Source organism: Nomascus leucogenys, chromosome 17, assembly GCF_006542625.1.
Source record: "Nomascus leucogenys isolate Asia chromosome 17, Asia_NLE_v1, whole genome shotgun sequence".
In the NCBI taxonomy this organism is placed as follows: Eukaryota; Metazoa; Chordata; class Mammalia; order Primates; family Hylobatidae; genus Nomascus; species Nomascus leucogenys.
The window spans coordinates 19,235,268-19,261,277 of record NC_044397.1 but is presented as its reverse complement, the minus strand read 5'-3'; the positions used below and the strand labels follow the sequence as shown (position 1 = coordinate 19,261,277).

The 26,010-nt window shown below is 37.4% G+C and overlaps 1 protein-coding gene across 12 annotated transcripts in view; it reads left to right on the top strand.

Annotated features, from left to right (window-relative positions):
* PKP4 (plakophilin 4) overlaps positions 1-26,010 on the top strand; it is a 228,263-nt gene that overhangs the window by 98,349 nt on the left and 103,904 nt on the right. The window lies entirely within an intron of this gene.

The following is a 26,010-nucleotide window of genomic DNA, read 5'->3' as shown; positions in this document are numbered from 1 at the left end:
GCTGTGTTATTTATGTTTTTTAATATAAAATATGTGACCATATATTCAAATTACTATGCATGAATCACCATTTTTTATAATAAGATTTTACAAATACAGTTACTTGGTTGTCATTATTATTTTCACTATTAAGTATTAATTATTATTCTATAATGTAACTCTGATTTGCTTTTAGGCTTACATGGAAAAGAATAATAAGAATCGTATCAGACCTGTGGTCTTCGAGTCAACTTTATAAAAGTAATTAGATCTATTAAACAGGCACGCAGTTTTATTTGGCCATTAAAGCTCTAGGCAGAAAACCCCAAGCTGTTTGCTTCTAGGTTGTTAGAGAAAAAAACACTAATTAGCATTACCATTGCCTCTCTGAATCTTCCCTCTTCCCTGTAGTGGACAGTGCAAGTGGGGGCTCCAATTGCTAGACTGTGAAGCCATTCCCAAGGTAATTGATCATATTGACAGGAACTTAGCTGCCTGTTGCTCTACTAAAACCATCTCAGTCAGCATTCTCCCTTCTGGTATTCGATCACCCTCGCCCTTCCTCACCGTAAAGACTGAAACATAACCAAGATTTAAAAGAGATAACAGCTATTTATTTACTGTAACTCCTAAGGGAAAATAGTATTTTCCTAAAGAGTAATTTTCTAAAATAAAGGCATATCTGTTTCTAAAATATTTTTACTTTATGCAGAAGTATTTTTTAAATCTTTGCAACTATTTATATTTGCTAATTTACCAGTACTTATTCTACTTAGCTGTACCATCAATTTCATTTTTAAAATTATGTTTAAAAGTTAATTATACTTATTTGTAAGTGAAAAAATCAAAATAAGTATCTCACATTTACATATTAGCTTCAGAAAAGTAATTTTGCAGCTTTTGTAATATTAAGTAGTAATTTTGAAAGAACTATAACTTTTTTATAGACAGGATAGTCTTATGATAAATTAATATGCTGTCTCTCTAAACTGTGATTGTGGGAGGCAGAATAATGCTCTCCTCCCCAGAGATTTATTATCCCAACGCTTGGAGCCTATAAACGTGATCTTATTTCAAAACTTTATGGGTGTAAATAAGTTAAAAAATCATGAGATGGGGAGATTATCCTGGATTATCCAGGTGAGTTCTAAATGCCATCACAAGTATCTGTCTATGAGAGAGGCAGAGAGACACACACACACACGAGAAGGCTCTGTGAAGGTGGAGGCAGGGATTGGAGTGATGTGGCTGCAAGCCAGGGAATGCCAGCTGTCCCCAGAGCCTGTAAGGAGCAAAGAAGAGGTTTTTCCCTACAGCCTCTGGAATGAGTACATCCCAGCTTACACCTTGATTTCAGCCCAGTGAAAATGATTTTTGATTTCTAGTTTCTAGAACTGTGAGAATAAATTTTTGTTCTATTCCACCAGGTTTGTGGTGATTTGTTACAGCAGCTGTAGGATGCTGCTACAGATTTTGGCATCAGGAAGGGGAGTCTGCTGTAACAAATACCTAAAAATGTGGAATTGGATAATGGGTAGGGTCTGGAAGAATTTTTAGCCCCATGATAGGAAAAGCCTAGATTGCTTTAAACAAAATGGTGGTAGAAATGTGAGTATTAAAGGTGGTTCTGGTGAGAGCTCAGAAGGAAATGAAGAATATGTAATTGGAAACTAGAGGAAAGAAAGGTGATCCTTAATATTTACAGGCATACCTTGGTGATACTGGTTGAGTACTAGACCACTGCAATAAAGCTAATATTCCAATAAAGTGAGCCACATAAATTTTTTTGGTTTCCCAGTGCACATAAAAGTTATGTTTACACTATACTGTAGTCTGTTACCTTATGTCTAAAAACCAATGTACATGCCTTAATTTAAAACTGTATTGCTAAAAATGCTAGTGAAATGAGCACATATTGTTGGAAAAAAATGTGCCAATAGACTTGCTCAATTCAGGGTTTCCACAGACCTTCAATTTGTAAAAGATGCGATAGCCACAGAGAGTAATGAAGCGAAGTGCAATGAAACAAGATATGCCAATACTGGTAGAAAACTTAGCTGAATTGTCTCTCCCAGTCCTGTAGAAAGCATGTAAATGATGGACTTGGATATTTAGGTAAAGAGATTTCCAAGCACAGCGTAGAAGGTACAGCCTGGTTTCTTCTTGCTGCTAATAACAAAATGTGAGAGGAAAAACAAATCAAGGGGAAACCTCTCAAGCAAAAATGAATCACAGTTTGATAATTTGGAAAATTCTCAGCCTATCCAGGTTGCAAAAAATGGTAAAATTAGGAGATTCACTTTTAGGAAAGTGCTCCAGAGAGAAGGCCAAGGATGTAACTAGGTAACTTTTGACTAGTGCTGAAGATATCAGGCATGTGACTCAGCAGAAATCAGGAGTGGAGATGAAATTTTCCAGGGAAGATCTGTGGAGGACCCACTTGTTTAATGGCACAAATACACAGGAAACCCACAAGTTTTTTGAAAATGTTATATCAGCAAAAATGCTGCCAGCTTGAACTGAAAAGGACAGAGACAGGATGAAATATAGGAAGGCTGTTAGACTTCCCAAACTGTACAGGCTTATCAAAACAGTACTCAGTTGCAAATATGTGGTACCCTTAAAGAAAAGGAAAAATGACTTCAAGGATACAGCTTTGGCCTAGAGTCATAGTCTCAGACTTTAAACCTTGCCCTGCTGGGTTTTGAAATTATTTGGGAAAGATGACTCCTTTATTCTTTCCATTTTTTTTCCTTTTGGAATGGGAGTGTCATAACTATTATCCTATGTCTGCCCCACCACTGTATTTTGGAAGCAGATATCTTTTAGTTTCACAGAATCAATAGTTGGAGAAGAATTTTGCTCCAGGATATATTATACTCAAGTCTCCCCTGTACCTGATTTAGATGTTTAGATGATGAGATTTGGGATTTTTGAGAGATTAAATTTGTGTGAGATTTGACCCTTCTATTTGATGCTGTAATGGTTTGAGACTTTTGGAGATGTTGGAATGGGTTGCATATATTTGGCACATGGGACAGACATGAATTTATTTAACATCTGGTTATTCTCCTACCCTCTGGGTTCTCAAGCTAAGTAGGTGGGGTCAGCATTCTCCTTGCTCCCTGGTTGTTGCCTGCCTTTACATGTCCCTGGCTTCTTTGAGACTTCCATGCCTGGCTTTACCATGCTTCCTCCTCTCTCCTGACATTCACTAGCCTTCTGGCACTCACTATCATTCGCTGAAGATTCAGCTCACGGCCGCGTTCTCCAGTTCACCTCCTGCTATGGGTCTCCAAGTGACTTCAGTATCTACCCAGACAGCCCATCCAGTCTCTGGTAGGGCAGCCCCTTGGCTTTCTCATCTTGCATTTCCTTTAGACATTATATTCTTAAGCCACAAACTCCTGTCCTTCAGTTCACTTTCTTAGTATTCACTCAGAAATAATTCTTTTTTTTTTTTTTTTTGAGACAGAGTCTAGCTCTGTTGCCCAGGCTGGAGTGCAGTGGTGCAATCTTGGCTCACTGCAAGCTCCACCTTCCAGGTTCACGCCATTCTCCTGCCTCAGCCTCCTGAGTAGCTGGGACTACAGGCGCCTGCCACCATACCCGGCTAATTTTTTGTATTTTTAGTAAAGACAGGGTTTCACCATGTTAGCCAGGATGGTCTCGATCTCCTGACCTCGTCATCCACCCGCCTTGGCCTCCCAAAGTGCTTGAATTACAGGCGTGAGCCGCCGCACCCTGCCAGAAATAATTCTTCATCAAAAATTTGCTATCCATTGGTCTTGCCACTTTCTCTATACCTCAAGCAACCCTACTCTTAATATACCAAACTCTTATGGCCCAAGAATAGGGAAGGTAGGTTTCTTTAGAGAAAAATCAAAATGCCACACCTAGACGAAAGGTACAAAGATGTGAGGTAGCAAGAACAACAGGGGTCCACTACATAATACTTGCACAGTGCGTGTTTCTATTACGATTATTTGCTATTTACTTGTTTAAAGTAAATAATCCTGAATATTTTAATAGAATAGCTTCCAAAGAATATATCTCTTCTTAAAAGCCATGTTTAAACATTAGTACATGTTTTATTTAGTGAAATGATATTTTCTAATTGTTCTCCAGGTAGTTGAGGAAGCTTCCCAGGCTCATAAGAAGGCGACATGCAACATCAGCAAAAATGATCTGAACCAATAACTAGTACCTGTACCAATCTTATGTAAATTATGAGTGCTTATAAAGTAATTAAGATTTGAGTTGTTCAGTCCGTTCTTTTTCTCTGAAGCCTGTCTGTGGTGTCTTTGTAATTGTGAGCCAGCTATTCTCCTGCCTAGCAGGCTTCAGGGACACCACCTTTCCCATACATTTGTATATTAAAGAAATGTTAGCTCATTTTAATAATAAAGCAAAATGTAATTAGACAGATGTGCTACAGAAACATCATACTCTGCACTACAAATATAAGTGTAAATAATTTGGAGTAGACACACACCACTGGACAGCTCTATTAGCATCAATAACTAAGAATTGGTTGTATAAAAATAACCTTACATAAATGCTTCTCTGTTCTTTGGTTTAAATATTTCTGAAATGTTTTACTGCCTGCAACACAATTTATACCCAAGTGTGGGAAATGTTTGTTAAATGTGTTGTATTTGGATGTGAAGATGGATGGTAATAGTACTTCACACTCATCTGGATTTGCCTTTGGTTAATTTTCTGATTGTCATGGGTTTTGTACATGCCACCTGTATCCTCACCTGGTCTCACTTTTGGTCATGATTTAATTCGTAGGGTGGCTGACAGTTTGAGTTGTACAACCCACAGACATAAACTGGTTTTTTCTTCTGTGGCCTATTTTTTTGTTTGTTCTCAAAATACCATCCCAGCTGAGCTAATAGGCCAAGTCCAAGTATAATCTACCCTGCGACTGAGCTTGGTTTTTTCTATAGCTTATTTTGGCCACTGCTGATCTAACTCAAGATACTTTAAAACTCTTGATCAAATTCTAAGGACAGGGCATTTATATTCTGTCATAATTAACAGTGAACGATTAAAGACATTTATGAATTAGAGCCAAGATTCAATATTTACTAGTGATAAAGGGCAATGTTTTATTTATCACATTATTACACTGTGACATTGGCAAGTTTTGAAATAGCTTAAAGATGTCTGCCTTATTTTCTAAATAAGAGGGAAATGGGTTACAAACAATTAAACACATCTCAGTGTGATTGTATGTGTGAAAAATATCTTCATATCGGGTAGTTTAGTTTTTAAAGTTCATTCAGTACACTAATGGCTTACAATTTAGTTTAACAACTCGGTGTGTTGTAATCAAGAGTGTGAAGAGGCAATCAAATACTTCTCTGAGATTCTGCTCCCCAAAGAATTCCTGGCAAGCCTGTTGCTATGGTGCAGTCTCACCTGGGACTTGTTTAGTATCTTTCTCAATCAGATATATTGACAAAAATGAGCTTAAAAACAGAACTCATAGAAAATCCAGAATGGAGAAATACGGATAGATAAATGAAGCAATGTGGCTCTTTCTCTCTTTTTTTTTTTAACTTGTACTTACCAATTCTTTTTTGTGATCCCAGGAGTCTTAAGATATACCAAAGATATTACTTTCTCACTGTAACGGATGCTGGATGTCATAGAAGGCACTGTTTATCAGATGAGAAACAGTGAAGATGATAATCTCTAAAACCCTGCAAACTAGATTTTCTGCGCCCGCAGCTGCTTCTCTGGAACTTTGGCAGCTGTGATAATTGTTGCAGACCATCACTGTTTGGTACTGCCATCGTATTTAGATAATGTCAAAGAAAGGCTTATGAGTCAGTTATTAAATTGAAGGAGATGATGACGTCAGAGTAAAGCCAGGTAGTGGGACCTCTGATGGATTACTTAGGCTTATATTGTTTTTAAGAGGTTATTATCTTGCCCCCTCCACCTTGAAATCGATTTCATTTCCACACCCTGAAGATCATGGCATGGGGCTGAAAGAGTGATAAAGAGCATCAACTCTGGAGTCACACCTTCTAACTGCATATCCCTGCCATGCCATCTACTTGATGTAACCTTAGACATTCATGATCTACACCTCTAAAATGAGAGTAATAGTAATATATTCCTCATGGGGTTGTTGTAGAATTTAAATAAAAGATGCCTCACCCATAGAAATTATTCATTGGGTGTTGGCTATATTCACACTTTTGATATGCATAGAAAGCCTTAGTATATAGTATGTGGCTCATTGTATGCACTTAATAAATAATAGCCAGTAATACTATTATCATGATACCTTAAATGAGTCTGTGTCAGATGTAGACTTACTGAAAACACAGGAGGAAATATAAGGGAATGGCTAAAATTTGACTTTATCATAAATTTTAGTTGTATGAATGAATGAGCTGGGGTAGTGAACCAGAAAACATCAAACCATTCTATATACTGTCCTGAATTATATACAGGCAAGGTTTCTGGGACTATAGTCATCCTAGCAGCCTTTGCAGTGAAAATGTTGCTGTTCTTAAATCCAGCTAAGTACATGCCATTTTAAAACAACAGTGTTTTTCAAATGAACTTAATGTGTGCTGCTTAGAAAATGCCAAGTTTTGCCAGATCCTGTATTTTTACCTGTTGTTTGATATTCATGGCATAACATAATACTATTAAAATGCTTTGTTTTTATTGTAATGCGTTGGTTCATTTTAAAAGATAAGTGTCACAGATGTATAGTAAAGTGATAACTTAGGTTTAGATCCAAGGAGAATGAGAGATGGAACAGGACCTATTTACGTTTGTGTGTGGAAGGTGATGGAGCTCTCTAAGAGGATGCTTGGGTTTGAAGAAGGCAGCTGGTTACAGATTGCTAGAATTTGTGAGAGTAAACTGATGTTCTGCATGTGTGTACCTTGAGATGATTGTGGATCATCCCCAAGAAGAGACCCATTAGATAGCTGGACACATGGACTTGGACCTTGGTCAGGAAGGTCTAGGTCAAAGTTGTCAATATGAGATCCACAACCACATAGTTGTTACTTGAAGCCATGGGAGCAGCAGAGGCATGAAGAACACAGGCCCTAGGGTGATCCTCATGGAATCTAGTCCCCATTCTTTCGCCTGTGCACCATATGACCGTGGCTCTATCTCCTCTGAATAATAAGTGTTAACAGTTCCTACTTCATAGGCACAATTACTGAGAGATCATTGCCTTTCAATCAATTTGATTTAAAGGCTTAGAATAACAGGTAGCACATAGTGTATGCTTTTAGTACATTTCGGCTGATGCTACTATCACTATTATTATTGAGGGGCTCACCTAGGGAAAATGTCTAGAGCAAGCAGAAAACTGGAAAAAGCAGTATTTACAAGAGGCAGGGAAGGAACAGGATTCTATGAAGGAGACAGTATAGCCAGAGGAGGCAGGGTGGGCAAAAAATAGAAGGTGATATCTGTGAAGTCAAAGGAAGGATGAATGTCAAGGAGGAAGTCGTCAGTGAGTCTGAAGGATGCAGAAAGGTCAGGGTAGATAGATGGAGAACGGAAAAGTGCCTTTTGGATGTAGCCACCAAGAAATGGTTAGTAACCTTGGAGAGAACAGTTGATACAGAGTTTAGAGCAGCAGCCAGATGACAGAGTTGAAGAGAAAATGAGACCTGAATAAGTGGAGAGCCCTTGAAATACGTGTGTCTGGAAAGGGAAACAGGAACTGTCTGAAGTAAAGGACTAGGGAATTGGGGTGCTGTCAATAGAGTGATGCGATGGTCAGGCTGTGTATGGAAATACATAAAGAGGAGGAGAAGCTGAAGGTGTCATGGGTACAGGGAGTGGGTGCTATTGCAGGTTGTGGAAGTTCTGAGTAGTTTAGGAGATCCCCAAGCAAAATGAGTAAGGGAGGATCAGGGTCAGTGCTTCAGTAGAAGGTTTCCCTTTGGAAACCACAGTGCCTCCTGAGTGAATGGGAGGACTTTGGAAAAAGCTGGCCATAGCTACATTGGTGGTACTTCAGAGAAAAGTCTCGCCTGGTATGTAGGAAATTGGGTTAGTTTCTTCTCTTCGTCTTTTGTGGGAAACCGCAGACTCTCATGAATGGAAGGCCTTGTCTGTTTTTAGATTTCAGGCTCCAGTGTGAGTTGTAAGGATCCTAGGATATTTCTTGTGAAGAGCAAAAATTGCCCAGTGAAGTATTGATTCCTTCATGGTTCCTGGCCCTGTTCACGGATCCACTTTTCTCGCCACTAGTCCCAAGAGAATTGGGATCATCCCATAGCTTGCTCTGTGGTGATCCTTTCTACAGCCCCTTTATTCACTTTGCTGATGAATTCAGAAAGTTGTGGGTCTCGGTGGTAGACTGTGTTGTCCTTTCTTTCCAAAGGGACCCAGTCTTCTAAACCTGTTACCACACATGCCTGAGGGAGGCAGGCAGGCACTGTCCCAGGCATTAAGGTTGACGACATCCCTGGGGAGGGTTACAGGAGCCTCAAGCCCTACGCAGGAGCCCTGACCTAGCCTGGCACTGTGCGGAGGACTTACACTAAGCATTCAGTTTAGAGATAGCATTCTCTTCCCAATTGCGGCTTCCTCCTTCTGGAAGGACAGAAGACAGTTATGGAAGTAAGCTGGATCTTCTTGTGTATTAACTGGAGGTAGGGAATTGTTACCATGAAAACTCCCCAGAGTACCTTCAGAAAACAAGGGCAGAGTTTTTTTGTTTTTTAGTATTTTCATAAAATAGACAAAGGAAAGGAATTTCTTAAAAGAGTAATATGATGGGAAATACTGAATTAAGACTTTGGGTTGCCTTAAATCAGTATCTGAATATTAAAGAGCAACACAAATGTACCCACCATCCCTGTACTGGCCTTTTTTTTTTTTTTTTTTTTTTTTTTTTTGAGGCAGAGTCTCACTCTTTCTCCCAGGCTGGAGTGCAGTGGCGTGATATTGGCTCACTGCAACCTCCACCTCCTGGGTTCAAGTGATTCTCCTGCCTCAGCCTCCCGAGTAGCTGGGATTACAGTCATGCACCACCACGCCTGGCTAATTTTTGTATTTTTAGTAGAGACAGGGTTTCACCATGTTGGCCAGGGTGGTCTTGAACTCCTGACCTCTAGTGATCTGCCTGCCTCAGCCTCCCAAAGTGCTAGGGTTACAGGCATGGCTGGCATTGGTATTTTGCTATCTGCAGGCTGGCTATATAAAGAAATCATGCATTTTAATTTTGTAAGGGTTATAAGAGTGCCTAATTTGTGTAAATTGCTTGCTTTGAAATTAAATAAATAGAGCATTATGGCTGTAGCAAAAAGGAACCACTATTTTTCTCACTCATTTGTCATGAGTGGTGCTTCAGCCACTACTTCCTTCTTGTGATTTTATGTAAAAAAAAAAAATGGATCTTCTGTATATGAAGTTTAAGAGGAAAGAACAAAAAATGACATTGAGAACAAAAAAGGGTTATTGAGAACAGAATATGATCAGAAGATAAAAGAGGTAAATTATTAACTAAGTGGCATGATAACATTGTACAATGCTAAGAGCTTAGTAAAAATGGAATCCAAGGAAGCTGTCTATGGCAGAAATTACTTCATTTTTTTTCTCTACTTAGGAAATGAAAATATATTTCCAAATTTTTGGCAAGTGAACCTCTTAGGAAAGAACATGGTATATTAAAAAAATAAAATTTTATTTTTTACTTTATCATGCCTAACTCTTTAAAAAATAGCTCACAGCATTTAGCATTTTGTTCATGTACTTCATACCCAACTCCTCTGATGTGGTGGTTATTCCCATTTTACAAGTCATTAAACTGAGGTTTACAGATGTTTAAGTGACTTGTCTAATATTACATAGCTAGTAAGTGACAGAGCCTAGCATCAGATCCAAGTTGATACCAAAATCCTGTAATCCTTCCGTATTTGTTCTAATCTTTGTCAAATCGTATGCCTTTAAAGAGGCTTACAAGTTGTTAAACTACAGGACAGGTGGCCCACTGCCTGAATCTGGCCCTCGCCTGTTTTTTATAGCCTGCAAGCTAAGAATGTTTTATACAATTTTTAATGGTTAAAAAGTAATCAAAGACAGAATATTTGATGACGCCTGAAAATTAGATGAAATCAAATTTCAGTTTCCATATATATTATAAAATCTTACTGGAACACAGCCACACTCTTCATTTATGTTTATGGCTGCTTTTGCACTCCCAGGTCAAAGGTGAGTAGTTGTGACAGAGACCTATGCTATGGTCTGCAAAGCCTAAATTATTTACTGTGTATCCGGCCTTTTCTAGAAAAAGTTTGCCTACTGCTGCTCTAGGATATTAGAACAAAAATCTGTGATAAGAAGTTTTGTATGGGGCCCGAAAGCTTGTTAAAGCTCTCACACACCTTAGGTCTTTTGGTATTTCAGCAGCCAGCAACGCAGATGGTGTTGCCTTGTTGAACCAATGGGGAATGGATGCCAAGCCCTGTGGTCTCATCACCACCATGCGGTTTGTTCGTGTTCACTGACTTTCTAGGTGCCTACTTTTATTTGGCATCTTAAAACAGGGATTTGTTTTGACCCTTCAGCCTGAATGTTTTAATCCAATTCCCCTACTTCCTTGAGGAGAAACTTCGTATCTAATTTAGACCACCTCTGCTCTGTGGCCCCAGGCCGACTTCCCAGGTTACATGAGTGCTTGTGTCGCACTTTGTTATGATTGTGGAGCACAGGCACTGGTGTTGCCTCTGCCTTTCCCTCTTTCTCTACCCACCACAGTGTTTAAACGAATGAATGTATAATCAAGTCAGTCTTTTTTTTTTTTTTTTTTTTTTTTAAGTTCTAGGGTACATGTGCACAACATGCTGGTTGGTTACACAGGTATACATGTGACTTGTTGGTTTGCTGCACGCATCAACATTAGGTATTTCTCCCAATGCCATCCCTCCCCCCCGCCTCCCACCTGCAGACAGGCCCCGGTGTGTGATGTTCCTCGCCCTGTGTCCAAGTGTTCTCATAATCAAGTCAGTCGTTTAAATTACAGAAGGAAAAGTCATAGAACTGTTTTCATCCTGGGAGATAAGACCTTTCACTATTGAATTTTGTGAAAGCTAGTAGTTTCTTGACGGGAAAAGAAGCCAGGAGAGGAGAAAATAGAAATGTGAATTTTAAGATATGTTTTGTTGCAGAATTTGGCTTAAGTTTTGTATAGACTTTCGGGACTTTAAAAAAATACATAAAAATAACCCAAGTTGTTTTTAATGACAAGTTGTTTCTATTGACAGTCCATTGACAGATGAATGGATAAACAAAATGTGGCATATATATTGCAATGGAATATTTATCCTTAAAAAGGAAGTAAATTCTGTAAACCTTGAGGACATTGTGCTAAGTGAAATAATGCCAGTCACAAAAAGACAAATAGTATATACATAATTTCATTTATACAAGGTGCCTAGAGTAGTCAAATTCGTAGAGACAGAAAGCACGGTGATGGTTGCCAGAGGCTGGGTAGAAGAGGTAACTGGGAGTTGTTTTTTCAGTTTGGGATGATGAAAAAGTTCTGGAGATGGATGATGGTGATGCTTGCACAACAATGTGAATATACTTAAAGCCCTGTACACTTAAAAATGGTTAAAATTGTTACATTTTGTTAGCATATATTTTGTCGCAGTAAAAATATATACATATATCATCACCTGTTTAAAACATCATGTCTACTTTGAATACCTAATCAAAATTATGTATTACAAAAGAATGATTACTCTTTCAAACTATTTGTTTATCAAATGAAAAATTTACCATGTGATACATGGTATCTAAGTGATTCAGCCCTAACATGATTCAAAATTTAAAGTTAATTGGGTCCTCTTGCATGTTTTATTTTCAAAGCATATTTATATAAAATTTTAAAGAATGATTAGGTACATGTAAGATTACAGTTGATTATCAGTTACTCTTTCCTTCCTTACTGATTAGGAATTTATGGAAGAAATTAATTAAAACCATAGAGTAAGCCAAAAAGCATCTTTCTGAAGATACCAATTCTTTATTAAATCCTGTGGAGTTTCCAGAGAAATACAGACAGTAGAATCTATTAAAGCAAACAGTTCATTTTACAGCATATATATTTAAGATGTTATGTATTTCATGCCCTTCATGAAAATTAATTCTTAAAACATTTTCTTTGATAGGTCAGAATTGGAACATTTAACTATTAGTAAAAATTGGGATCGTAGTGTGGTTTTATGTAAGCAAACAACGCTTAACTTTATTTTATTTACAAAAATTAATAACAAAAATAAATGCCCAAGGTAAAGGGAATTAAATACTCAGAAGTATAAAATGAAAAGTAAGCCACCCTACAGGCATCCAGTCTCATTTCCCAAAGGTTAAAACTTCCTCTAAAGTTAAGTTTTTTGAGTATACATCAAGAAAAAATTTATTTCTGCATTTTCTAGCATAGATGTCTTTTTAAAAACAACTGCCTGGTTTTATTTTCCTGCATAATCTTTCTTAAAGATATTCTGTATCAGCACATTTGGATTTACTTCAATCCTTTCTAGCAATTGCATGGAATCCTATTATGTAGATGTATGTATATATTTAGCTATCCCCATTTTGATGATTATTGGGTTGTTTCCAGTTTTATTTGATTGGTTGGTTTTGTGTACTTTTCCAAGTATATCACAACCTCAGCATTGGAACTAATGGGACAACAGGTAGGTATGTAATATTTACCTTTTTTTTGGTATTGTTAAATTGCCCTACCAAGAGTTTGTACTAGTTTACATTCCTGCTACACCATTTCTTCATAGTGTCACCAATGCTATGTACTTTCGAATCTGATGTGTTGTTTCCAGTTGTTAGAATAGGCCATAACAGGTTATTAGAATATTATTGAACACTGTTAGCATACTTTAATGGCTTCAGAAAAGCAAAAATATCAGTTGTCCACTCAATCAGAATACCATGTTTGAGGAATTGGCAGTTTCCTCAACAGGTTTGTCCTGGTACATGCAAATAATACTTTGTGTCTTGGCTTTTCTTTCTGCTTAATTTTCTGAATTCAATTTTAATTACAGAAATTGTGTTGTAACAAGTGATACAATTAAAAGAAATAATATAAAAGTGTAAATAATTGTAAATATAAAATAATATAATAATGAAATTGTGTTGTAACAAGTGATACAATTAAAAGAGATAATATAAAAGTGTAAATAATTGTAAATATAAAATAATATAATAATGTAATATAAAAGTATAAATAGATTGGTCACCTTTCTGAGGTGACCAATCGTACTGATCGGCTGTGTCTCATTCACAGTTGTGTCTGTGTTGAAACAAACCTATGTAGGCTTTGGGTTTTTAAATTTTGTTGTGTTTTACTCAGTTCTTCAGTTGACTTTTTAACATAATCATATGTAATGGTCCTTCTGAAGCAACAGATAAAAGTCCAACTCATTCTTTCGAATAAGGACATAGTATGCTGTAGAATGGAGATGCCATCGTTAGTTACAATATTGCTATGTGGATGGACATTCAAATTGTTTCAAATGATGCTGCAATTACTGTTTAATATATACCATTGCTTTTATTTCTGTAGTCTAGATTTCCAAGTGGGGATGGCAGAGAATGAGGAATATGGCTTTTTAATCTTAATAGGTATTACCAGATTGTTTCCTCCAAGTGTTATAGCAAATCCCACTCCCATGAACAGTATGTGTAAGTGCCCATTTCCCTCCAGTTCCTCACCAGCCCTGGCTGTTAACGCTTTTTTAAATGTTTGCCAATATGATGAAAAATGACATCTCATTGTTACTTGATTTTCTTTTTCCTTACTAATGAAATTGAGCAGTGTGTGCATGTGTGTGTATCGTTTGAGGTGGTAATCTAGCTTTGTTTTCTCTACTTAAAAACAGCAGTACTTTTCCTATTGAATGAAATTTCCCCCTTGTCATTAGTTAAGTTCCCATGTATACTTGCATCTGGCTCTTTAATTCTTATTAAATTGCAGGGTTTTATTTTATTCGAGAAGAAAGTTTTGAAGTAATAAAGTCAATTACAGTTCTAAATATAACCTTTAGCAACAGAAAATGACATAACCTTAATTTTTCAGCTTCATATAATGGAAAGAGCAAGAATTTAGAATTTCATTCCAACTCTTCACTTACTAATTCGTGTGACCTTGGGCAAGTCATTTACTTTGCCCCTCCCATTTTAGGATTGCTCAATTCAAAACTGTGTTGCTTTTTAAGGATTAGAGAAAATATAAATAGAGTGCCCGACCCACAGATGGCATTCATTCAGTACTGCCCGATATTATTATTTTTGTTATGACTTAAAAGGAAAGTTAGACATTTGATATTAAATTGTGCCCATTCCAAACATAAGCAAATATATTTCTTCATAAGTGAGGATGTATTTTATGCAAGAGAAAAAGAATTCTCAATATGGCAATTTAAAGATTCTTTTGGTCAATAAATTAGTCTGAACAAAGTATATATTCAAATCTGGAACTTCTTTTTCTTCTTCTTTTTTCCTTTTTTTTTTTTTTCCTTTTCTGTTGACTGCCCTATAGACCTAACAGAAATAAAAAGTAACATTACTTGTCTGCTTTTTTTTTGGTAAACAGAGAGTATGCAGATATTCAATAAGGGTAACAAAAAATAAAATTGCTTTTATATATAGGTGGAAGGAGCCAAATGTTAGGGAGAAAGCAGGAGAGTTAGAGAAAAACAGGGACATCAAATATGGAAGCACAAGGAACAGAGCACTTGTGGACCCAAAGTCTGAAATGGGCTTTATTCTGGATGCATATGCACTGAGGTTGGACTCAGCCCGTAGTTAGATGTGCCTGAGCTCTCCTACAGCTTTAATGTTCCTTATAGGTTAGATATGGCTTGTGGTTATCAATAATACATTGATCTTTCTTAACCTTCTTTCCCAAGAAGCCCACGATAATTTCTGGAAGTTTAGAAAGGAATGATGATATTATTGAAACCATACAGATAAAGACAAGACAAAAATAAAGAAATAAGTAAAGACAAAAATAAAAGAAAAAAGTAAAGACAAAAATTTTGAACACTTGTACCTCTTGAGCCAGCTACCCAGCATTCCCAAGAAACCATTTAATTGACTAGGGCATAACTAATATGTTTTCTAATTCTAGTACCCCTGCCACCCACCCACACACACACATTAAGCCACAGAATATCTGCGGACAATTGTAAAAGTAAACCTAGTATAGTCTTAAGAAAAAATCTTCCTGTGTTAGGTGGTATTTGTTTTCATTCCCATTAGATTTCATTAACTTGCTAACCAAACCTTAAATTAGTAATTTTTAAAATAACTCTCCTATTCTGTAGTGCAATTTATTATATCTACTGAGGAATAGAAGGTTAAGTTTATTTAGGCTTGTTGTTTCTCTTATCATTTTTATATTTTTTACTGTGTTTTCATTAACTAGTCTACGTAGAGGAAGGAGAAAATTGGTCATTTATTCTTTTTAGTTTTCCGTTTCAGCAAATAATGATTTATGTGGATTATTGTCATATACTGTGTAGTCAATTAACCCCCAAATAGGCATCTAACATTAGGTGATATGCATCATTGGTCTTAATAATTTTGAAATATATATATATATATATATACTGAAAACCCAAATTGTTCATGTTAAGTCATTACTAGTTTTTGTAATTTCTTAAGGTTTAAAGTATAGCTAATCAAATATTCAAGGCATTACATTTTAAAGAAAATCTCATTGTGTTTTTGACATTAATTCTACCAAATAACTACCTTGTTGGAAAATGATAGCAACGGTTGTCATTGACAACTACAGCTTACACTCCTCCAACTATCCATTTTCCTTGTGATATCTCTTTTCCTCAATATTTATTTGACTACTAGGGCTTTCCCAAATGTAAGGAATTTTAATTATAATAAAACCTCAACTACAAGACTGAACTAGAATTATTTATATCTACACACACACACAGCCCACATATCTATACATCCTATCTATACATTCTACATTTTAGGAGAAAAAGTAAATGAAAATAAATGCCATTCCCAGTTCAACAATTAAATGTCAGTAGTCTGTTCAATGAGTTTTCAAAGGTGGCATGCTAAGGCTGGAAACTCCTGGTTTTTTGATACACAGGACGTGATGTCTGAGAGATCAAGAAGTCAGGGAGGAAGGGGAGGCTGTAATAAGGGAGTAAATCATAAAATCACCCTGAATTACTTACCAGGGTTTTCTGGGTTTGTTGTTGTTGTTTTTGCAAAGAGCTGGAGAGATACTAAGATGAATGAAATGTAGATTCCACTCTTCTTTAAGAGGAGTCCTGTTTAGTAAATTGAGAAGATGTCACAGAGCAGTATACCCTAGGGCTGGATAAAGAACTGTAGATGTTTATGGGAGGGTGTTTCAAGTGGATGGAACAAATGAGGAAAAGCCTTGAGTGGTGTGTATAGGAAACCATAAATCTGTGTAGGTGCGTGAAGGGAAGTGATAGGAGACCACAAAAAGATATTTGGGGGCCAGACTATACAGAAGATGTTAAAACAAGGCTGAGTTGGCTTTTTATAAGTGGTTTTATGGGTTGGGTTGGGTAGAGCATGGTGCACAGTGGTTAACACCATGGGGTTAGGACAGATTGAGATGATTTGAAATCTTGGTTTTGAGTGACCATAGGCAAGTCAGTTCTCTATGAAATGAGGCTGTCTCTGACTCCCTCACAGGCTGATTATGTGGAGTTCATGAAGAAATACTTGGCACTTAGCGTAGAGCCTGGAGCCCAGTAAACCTTTTGGAAAACACAGAGGTTATTGGTGAGCAGTATTGAATGTTGGCAAATGTATCAGGAAAAAATGTAAGCAGTGGAAGCAGTACCCCGCACCACCATGGCAGGGAGAAGACTTAATGAGTTTTTGCAGTAGTCTAAATTAATGTGAACCTGAAGGAATAGTGAGGAAGGAAATGGATTCAGCCTATATTAAAGATGTGAACTGACAGGATTTGGGAAATCACTTAATGTGCAAGGAATGGGATAAGAGAAAGGGAGGAAATGACAAAAAGATGAGGACACTTACAGTTTGAGCCTGAATGAAAGAGGGATGGTGCTTCCATTAGGACAGTGGTTTTCAACCTTCCGTGTGCATGAGAATCTCCTGGAGGACTTGTTTAAACAGGTTTCTGGCTGGGCGCTGTGGCCCACGTCTGTAATCCCAGCACTTTGGGAGGCCGAGGCAGCAGATCACCTGAGGTCAGGAGTTCGAGACCCACCTGGCCAACATGGTGAAACCCCTTTTCTACTAAAAATACAAAAAAAAATAGCTGGGTATGGTGGCACACACCTGTAATCCCAGCTACTTGGGAAGCTGAGGCAGGAGAATCACTTGAACCCGGGAGACGGAGGTTGCAGTGAGCTGAGATCGTGCCATTGCACTCCAGCCTGGGCAACAAGAGCGAAACTCCGTCTCCGAAAGAAAAAAAAAAACAGGTTTCTGAACCCCACCCCTCTGACTTTAAGAAGTTCCCAGGTGGTGCTGATGTTGCTGGTTCAGGGACCACACTTTGAGAACTACTCCGTGCAGAAATAGAAAACACAGTAGGTGGGGAAGTATGGGAGAGGAGAGAGGTGTGTCTGCGTAAGGCCATGGTTTATCCATCATTTAGGTGTAGCTACATAGCAGACCACTGAAAATTCAATTAGAGATAGTGAATTTGGACATTACCACTGTACATGGACCCATGTGATGGTCATATTGTCAAGTGAGAGGCTGAAGAGCCAAGGGCAAGTTACACAGTGAGTCACTGTTGAGTAGACAGTCTTTTAAGAAGCCATCGGTTCACACCTGTCATCCCAGCACTTTGGGAGGCCAAGGCAGGTGGATCACCTGAGGTCTGGAGTTCAGGACCAGCCTGGCCAACATAGTGAAACCCCGTCTCTACCAAAAATACAAAAATTAGCCAGGCTTGGTGGCACATACCTGTAGTCCCAACTACTCAGGAGGCTGAGGCACAATAATCGCTTGAACCCTGGAGGCAGAGGTTACAGTGAGCAGAGATCATGCCACTACACTCCAGCCTGGGCGACAGAGTGAGAATCTTTCTCCAAAAAAAGCCATCCATGTGGGTGGAGTACATAGGAAAAGCATGGGACTCTACCTATCTTCTTTGAAGTTCTCATCCACACATGGTTCCAAGTAAAAAGCTTTACTTGTATATTTTTAATGTACCCCCAAACCTCTCCTCCTTTATTTTGGTTTCCTAATAGAGGAGCTAAGTTACAGATGAGAGCCTGAGTCTTAGAATATAAACTTCAAGCATCTGGTAAACTTTACCAATTTCTATCTGCTTCATTAAAACTGGAGGAAAGATGTCAACTAGAACTTGGTTTATTCCTGTTTTGGTGGTAGGATAAAACAACAAAGATCTTAATATTGTTCATCTCCTATTAGAATATTAGCTAGTAAGGCAAGAAATTAGATGGATAGCTGTATGTTGCACTTTTCTTTGATCCTAAGATCTCAAGGTAACAGGCAATGGGCATAGCATAGGGCAACGAATCCCGCAGAGCTGTCCTAATAATGTATATCCTTCATGTCTTCAAATTGATGCAACATCAGCAGTTTCCATTTGAAGGCTAACCCTTTGTAGTGCCCTTCCCTATGTAAGTATTCAGTCTTGACAAAAGTGATTAAAATTTTGTTTTCCAATTTGTAAGAAATATCTTAAATGTAGACTATAGTATAGTACCTCTTAATCCAGCCTTCCCTAAATACAACAAATAAACTTTTTTTTCAGTGTTGCCTAAGATGTGTTCTCAAAATGATAGTTCCTTGAGATGTTAATAGTTGTTCTTTGCAAAAGAAAAAGGGTGCTTAGTGTTCAATAAATCAAAGAAGTGCTGGGTTAAACAAAGGTAAACTGACTTCCTACTGGTAGACTTGTCAGAACTTTTAATATGGTAGGGTTGCTGTGACTCTCCAAGATTTAGAATCTCCTGTGCAGCATTTCCCAAATCTACTTGACCCGGAACCCTTCCTTTAAGGGAATATCTGTTAACATCCTGTGGGACACTGGTGTTCTCAGTTTGAGAAACATAATGTTATTTATCTTTGATTCTTAATTTCCTTTTAACGAAGGAAGCTAGCCAGTACAATGGTGATTGACATCATATGCCCAGCATTTCTATAATTAATTATACATTGATTTAGGGACTACCAAATAGACATAATAATGGTTTATCAGCTATTAACTAAATTGTGGTAGATGGTCAGGACATTTGATTGCCTCTGTCGAATTTGCTGGTTGTCTTAAGGTTGAAGAGTTCAAGGACCTTTGTAAATATGACTACTTTGGCTTTTGCACCAGCCTAGGTCACAGGACGATATTTAGGATGTTTTGGGGGGATTTCTTAGTAGTTCTTAAATATTTGTTTTTAAAATAGTTTCCTAAACTTGGCCCAAAGATATGATCATGACCATAATTGACTCATCTTTTTGATGTGGGAAATGGGGAGAAATGCTATAGCATGTCCTGGGAACAGGACATAATCCTGCCCAATCCCCTCTATCTTAAAAATCTAGTCAGTGATAATTAGTATTTTAGTGATATAAAACTCTCAGTATACTAAGGCAGGAAGTAGATTTTTTTCCAAAGATTTTTAACCAACAACAGTTGAAATAAAAATGCTTGCTTTCTTAACCAGTAATTCCATCACATAACGACCATCTGTTTTCTTCTTTCAATATAACTGGAACTAAGTACTTTCCTGCTGAGATATATAGTCATGGAAAGGTACGTTGCCTCTTAGTGTGGTATACTTATACTGCTAGCATGAGATGATTTTTGTCACGCAGATAAACATTTCTAAAAATTACTATGTATTTTATATTAAAAATATACAAGCATTGGAAACCAGGATTTCAATGACTTCAATGCCTGGAATGATAAAGGAGTCAGTTTAAAGAAAAATACTCAATGAAAGAGATAATATAGGTCAGAGGAGAAAGAAACAGAGACTGAGGAGTACTATAATCAAGAAGATATGTTCTCAGATGAGAAAAACTTAAACATTAAACTAAAATGAAACAAAGGATTCCAGAGAGAAGCAAGGCTCTGGATGAGGCAGGAGAGCATGCAGAGACCAGCCTTGGATGAGAAAGGGACACTCCCTCCACTAAGCCTCGAAGAGAACTAAGGATTAGTGTGAATGTGGGGGCAGGAGTTGAGTTGTCAAGCTGATGGCCTGAAATGAGCGCCTACTGCTGTTTCTTAATTGTCGTCATCATAGTTGTAGTAGCTATTGCAGCTACTCCTGAATTAGTCAGCTGGACTAACTTGAAGTAAATCCATGTAATAACGCAAATTGACAACTGAGCTAGATGGCTCGAGGCTCAAAAGACAATGAGCTTTTGCACATATTTGGAAGCATAATGGTCTTTACTGATTAGGAAGAAAAGGAAAACATGATTTACTAATATCAAGAATGTAAGGGGGCTATGACTGCGGATCCTACTGACAATGAGGACAATCATATATACTGACAGCAAAGAATATTATGAGCTACTTTACGCTAATAATTAGAGGTAGTAAGGAGCCAGGAGCACACCATCTCTCCTCTCCCCTCTTTGAGGCACCTTGGGTTTGGGGTGTGGAGGAATACATAGTCTTTGCCAGAGAGGGTTGTAGGAAAATGCAGTATTTTCAAGAAAGAACTACATTTCAATTAAAGCCTGGAAGTGGAGAGTATTCTTAGTAACTCAGAGGTGGAGAACATTCTGATTAAAAGATAAAGAGTTTGTAAAGAGAGAGTTTGTAAACTGGAATGAGGCTTCCACAGGGCACAGTTGGAAAGGGTCAGGAGGTATGTCACTATGGCCATCAGTGAGGACTTAATGAGGGTAAGAGACTAGGAGGCCACAGGAGGATGAAGTATGACCTGCTTTCAGTGTTACATGAAAATGGTTCAAGGGACTGAGCCTTGAACTGGAGTGGAGCTCTTCCTGCTTATCAAAGGAGCGGGAGTGCAGAGACCTAATTCTGAAAGCTACCTAGGGTTTCTGAAAGCCAGAAGGAAGATGGTACCCTTGTGACTAGATGTGCAGTATCCTAGTATTTCTGTTTGAAAGAAACACAGTAATCACCAATTTTAAAGGCTTATTTAGAACTGAGTAACTTGGGAGTTGAAGTAGAAGTCAACCTAAACAGGAAGGGAAAACAAAAGAAGAGATTTCACACCCAATGACTGTGCAGGAACAGACATGAAAAAGAACTAATAAGAAGTCGCAGAAATGGAAAATACTGTCTTTGAAAAAAAAGTTCAGTAGATGAGATAAACCATAAACAGGACACATAGAGAAATAGTGAATTGAAGGCAGTGCTGGGAAATTCTCCCTGACTACAGCTCAAAGAAATTAAGAGAAAATATGAAAGCGCTATACTGTAGATATTGGTATTCTAACGAGTCTTTCCCCTGAAAGAAACTAAACGTACTAACTAAAATATTTGAATTGTCTTTTTAAAAGCAAGTCTAAGCTAGAAAGAAAAGAAATAATTCACAAAAACTAAAACCAAAATCCAAATGAGAATCCTAAGCAATAAACCTGGCTTTTACCCTGAAGTTATCTGGCAAATCTAGGTGATCTTGAGCATGCCATTTGACAGCTCCATGCCACAGGCATTTGAGGACAGCCTAAGGTGAGGGTTCAAATTAGATCCTTTGCCCAAAGCTAGAACTTGCCAAAACTACAACATTGACTAAAACTGGTAAGAAATCTGTCCCACAGAAGAGGACAGGCCTGGGTGCTGGCAGGAGGAAGACATTTTCCCCGGTAGTTATGATACCTATGAGATTCAAAAACTTAAATGGTCAATAAACATAGGAAAAAGGTGTTTGTTATCAGGGAAATACAAAATAAAACACAAGCAAAATAGCATTCTATGCCTATCAGACTACCAAAGAAAAGAGAAATTTAAGGCCCAAAATACCAGCTGATGTCAGTGAGAATGTGGAGAAGCTGAAACTCTCATTTATTACTGGCTGGAACATAAATTAGTACAACTACTTTGAAAAGTAACCTAACCTGACAATCATTATCAAGCAAAACTGAAGATGTGTGTACCTTTTGACCAAAAAATTCCACTTCTAGGTCTCTTTGCCCTGGAGAAGTATGGTTCATGTGCACAAGATGGTTTATACAAGAAAGCTTATTTTACAGAATGTTTATGATTACATAAAGTTGGGAACAACCCAAGGTTCATGATGAGAACATATAAAGACATTATGTGATAGCCGTGCAATGGAATACTATTGGGCAGTGAAAATAGATTAGCTAGATCTACATGTAGTGATGTTAATAAATCTCAAAATCATGTTGCAGTAAAAGCAATCTGAAAAAACTCTGCAATATACCAATTGCATAAATTGTGTGGACATACAAAACAATGCTATATCTGTTGCCATTTATGGCTCTGTAAATAGTAGTAATATAAAATGTGAATATTAAGCACCAAATTTAGGGTAATGATTCCATCTAGGGAGGGAAGAAAAGAGAAGAATAGGATCTAGGAAAGAGAAACCAAGGGATTTTATTGTATTTTAAAATAAAATTGTAATATTTTACTTCATAAAACATCTGAAGCAAATGTAGCAAAATATTAAGATTTGCTGTACCTTGGTCAGATTCACAGAAGTTTATTGTGTTATTGTCTATAATTTTTTGTATTTTTGAAGTGTCTCACAATATTTTTAAATTGGGAGAGAGAAATCTATCATAGAATTACCTTGATCAGTGCCTGAATGCAAGCTTCTCAGAGGGTGTGCCCATGGGCAAGGGGACTGTCTGCAGCTGAGACACCCCTGAAGGAGCTGATGACCACAGGCCACCTGCTGGCAGATGGGGCAGCCAGCCTTTCCTTGGGCTTCCTTGGGCAGTGTAGCTCTGTCTACCAAATATGGCTCATCTGAAAGTGCAACTTTATTTTCGTCTATTCCTTTAACTCTCTCTCAAAGAATATTTATCAGTATACTTACTTGAGAGGAAGGAAGTAAATACAAAGAAAAGCTTTGTAACACATGTGAACAGATTCCATTTTTATAGCATATTAGTAGCCTTGACTTTCTAAAGTCGTGTGGTTTTGTTTGCTAGGCTCTACGAGGAAATTTTCATACACTGAATCACTGACAAGTGCTTTTAACATTAACTTTTTTCTTCTCACAAAAGAACAAATATAAGCTCCCCCTATAATTAAGATTCCCAGTTTGGGATACTGATGTAAGAACCATTCTTCACATTTTTTGTTTAGAGGATAAAATATAAGAATTTTTAACTTCAAAGATGTTGTCTCTGCATCATCATCTTAATGAGTGTTATTTTGGAAATTATTAGATGTGTTTTCATATGACTGCATAATACTGTCCTCATCAGTCAGTCAAAGACACCAGTAGAGATGAATTATCAAATATTGATATCCCACTCATACATCTTGGTGCCATTCACATGTGCGTGTGTTCAACTTGTATTCTGCAGGAGTAATAGTAATAGTTTTGCAAGAAAGCATATTTTTTTCTTTGTAAACATTCACAGGTGTTAAGTAACTTTTACAAATTCAATGCTTTATAGCTTCTTGATATTCTGCTTTTGGCACTTTAATGAAGTACTACTTGTGAGAAGTTGTGGGCACGTAATAGGTTGAATGGTTTTGATAAAAGTAGCCAGTGATGTTCAGTATTATGGGCTCTGCATCCAGTAGGGATATAATGTGGACTTAACTCAGTCCATAAGAATGTTAAAGGAATTGCCCTACTTTTAAATAAAAAGTGTAGCTACATCATGCATGTATAGGCTTTCTAGCAACTCAACAATTGTAAATTGTTTCTGTGGGTACGTCGATCAAAGTTTCTGGTTGTAAGATACAGAAACTAACATGGCTAATTAAGCAGAAAAGGAATTCATTAAGGGATTATTAGTGAATTCCCACATTTGTTACAAGTACTGGAGAGCAAGACTTGAGACTAAGATTCCAGGAACAGTGTCCAAATTTGTGCCACAATGTTGATCGGATAAAGAAACTATTGTTATAGCCACCAAACACACAGAGTTATGTATGGAGGTTGTTTCCATGTCAGGAACTTGACCTTCAGACCTAATGCAGGAAGCACAGCAAGAAGGCAATAGAGAGAGAAAATGAGTGTCCTCTTTACTGGAGTCAGAGTCTCAGTGTCAGCACCTGCATCACAGCCTGGCATGAGTGTACCTTCTTGGCAGAGCCAAAGTCACCTGTCTCTGCTTTTGAGGGAAGGAAATATGGGAAATTCCAGCTTCTGCCTTCAAGCAGGAACTTTCCCAGCCATTTCCTTGAAAGGTTGTTTACAAGGTCATAGGCAGCCACAAACATGATAAAAATTCATTCCTGTACAATGGAATTTGTTTCTATGAATGGAATTTTTTTTCTATGTTCTTATTTGCAATGTATCTTCATACCATACTATACCTGATATGGTAACTTTTGGCCATCCCAAAATGAGGACAGTACTCCAGCCCTCAATCCCTAGTAGCCACTGAACTCAGAGGATGAAGGTAATGTGATGGCTTGGGGAATATTTTGGGATTCCTGAGTAGTCCCTTCCTGGCCCAGCTTGATATTACCAGGCAATCTTGTGGGAAAAGATGCATATAATAACAAGTGAGTAAATGAAGTGAGCGAATAGAAGTCTATAACAACAAAAAAAAAGGATGCTGTTTAAGAGCAAAGAAAGAGTAAGTGTGAGGTAAGCATAATAGTATTTTCAAATTGGTTATCTTAGCCTGATACTGAATGCTGAACAATTTATGTCTATCTAGTCTTTTGTTACTGAACATTTATTAAGAGCCCAGGAATTGTTAGGCAGAGGCAGGCATTGTCCCACTTACTGATTATGATCATATTGTACAGCATTATTGAGCCAGCTATTATTCATCTAGGCCCTGTCCAATACTGCCACACCAATTGGGATCATTAGGAAAGGATTCTCAGTATCAGAAGGTGGTAAGGAGTTTAGGGACTGTTTCTTAAAAATTATTCCAAGAATAGCTTGTGGAATTTGCAGAGCCAGTGCTGTCAAGCAATTACATGTTTGCCTGATTTCACAGGGAGTTCATATACTTTTCAATTAAAATTTTTAATGGCAAACAAATGTATACATATAATCATAAATAATATTTTAGGTTGTTTTATTTCTGAATAGTTTCTAGATTTAATACTCATATGTCTGGCATTTTGAACTAGCAGTCATCAAATTAAACTACTTACAGTTCAGCATTTGCTTTGAGTAAACTTGTGAGGAGACAGTATGGCACAGGGGAGCTTGAGATGCTATTTGTGGCTTAAAACCTTTGGAATGTACTTGATCTTTAGATATTTTATAACATGACATGTTTTCTACGTATTAAAATCCCATCAAGCTAACAATGAGAGAAATACAAATAAAGTTAAAACATCCTCTCCTTTCATAGAACTTGTTTGCCTTCACTTTGCAGCATAGATTCAAGAATATAATTTCTGTAGACAATCTTCCAGCTTTTGAATATATTTTAAATTCCATGTTATGGCTTAGTCTTTTTCACTTCTTGTGTTCCTTCTCTCCTTTGCGCGGTGGCACATGATTGCTTTTGGACACAGCAAATTTTTGTTGGTTATATTATAGATAAATATGGCAAGACTTTTTCTGTGGCATTGGAATCATTTTTTTTCTTAATTAAAAGACTATATCAAACATGGTAAAGTGATTCTGATCATGGGGATTTATATTTTTTTAAACTATGCTGACATATAGTATGAGAAATATAAAAACTAGCCTTGTTTGCTGTGTCTCTGATGTAGATACATTAAGTAAGGTCTCTGGAAGCCTTAACTTTAATAAGGCACTGTAGCAGAAGTACTGTTTAAAGACCTCAGTTAGAACCAAAATCAGAAAAGGCAAATAAAGATCTACATGTTTTCTATGCCAAACAAAGGCTGATATTCTATTGCCTTTAGATTTGAAAAAGCTAGGAAAC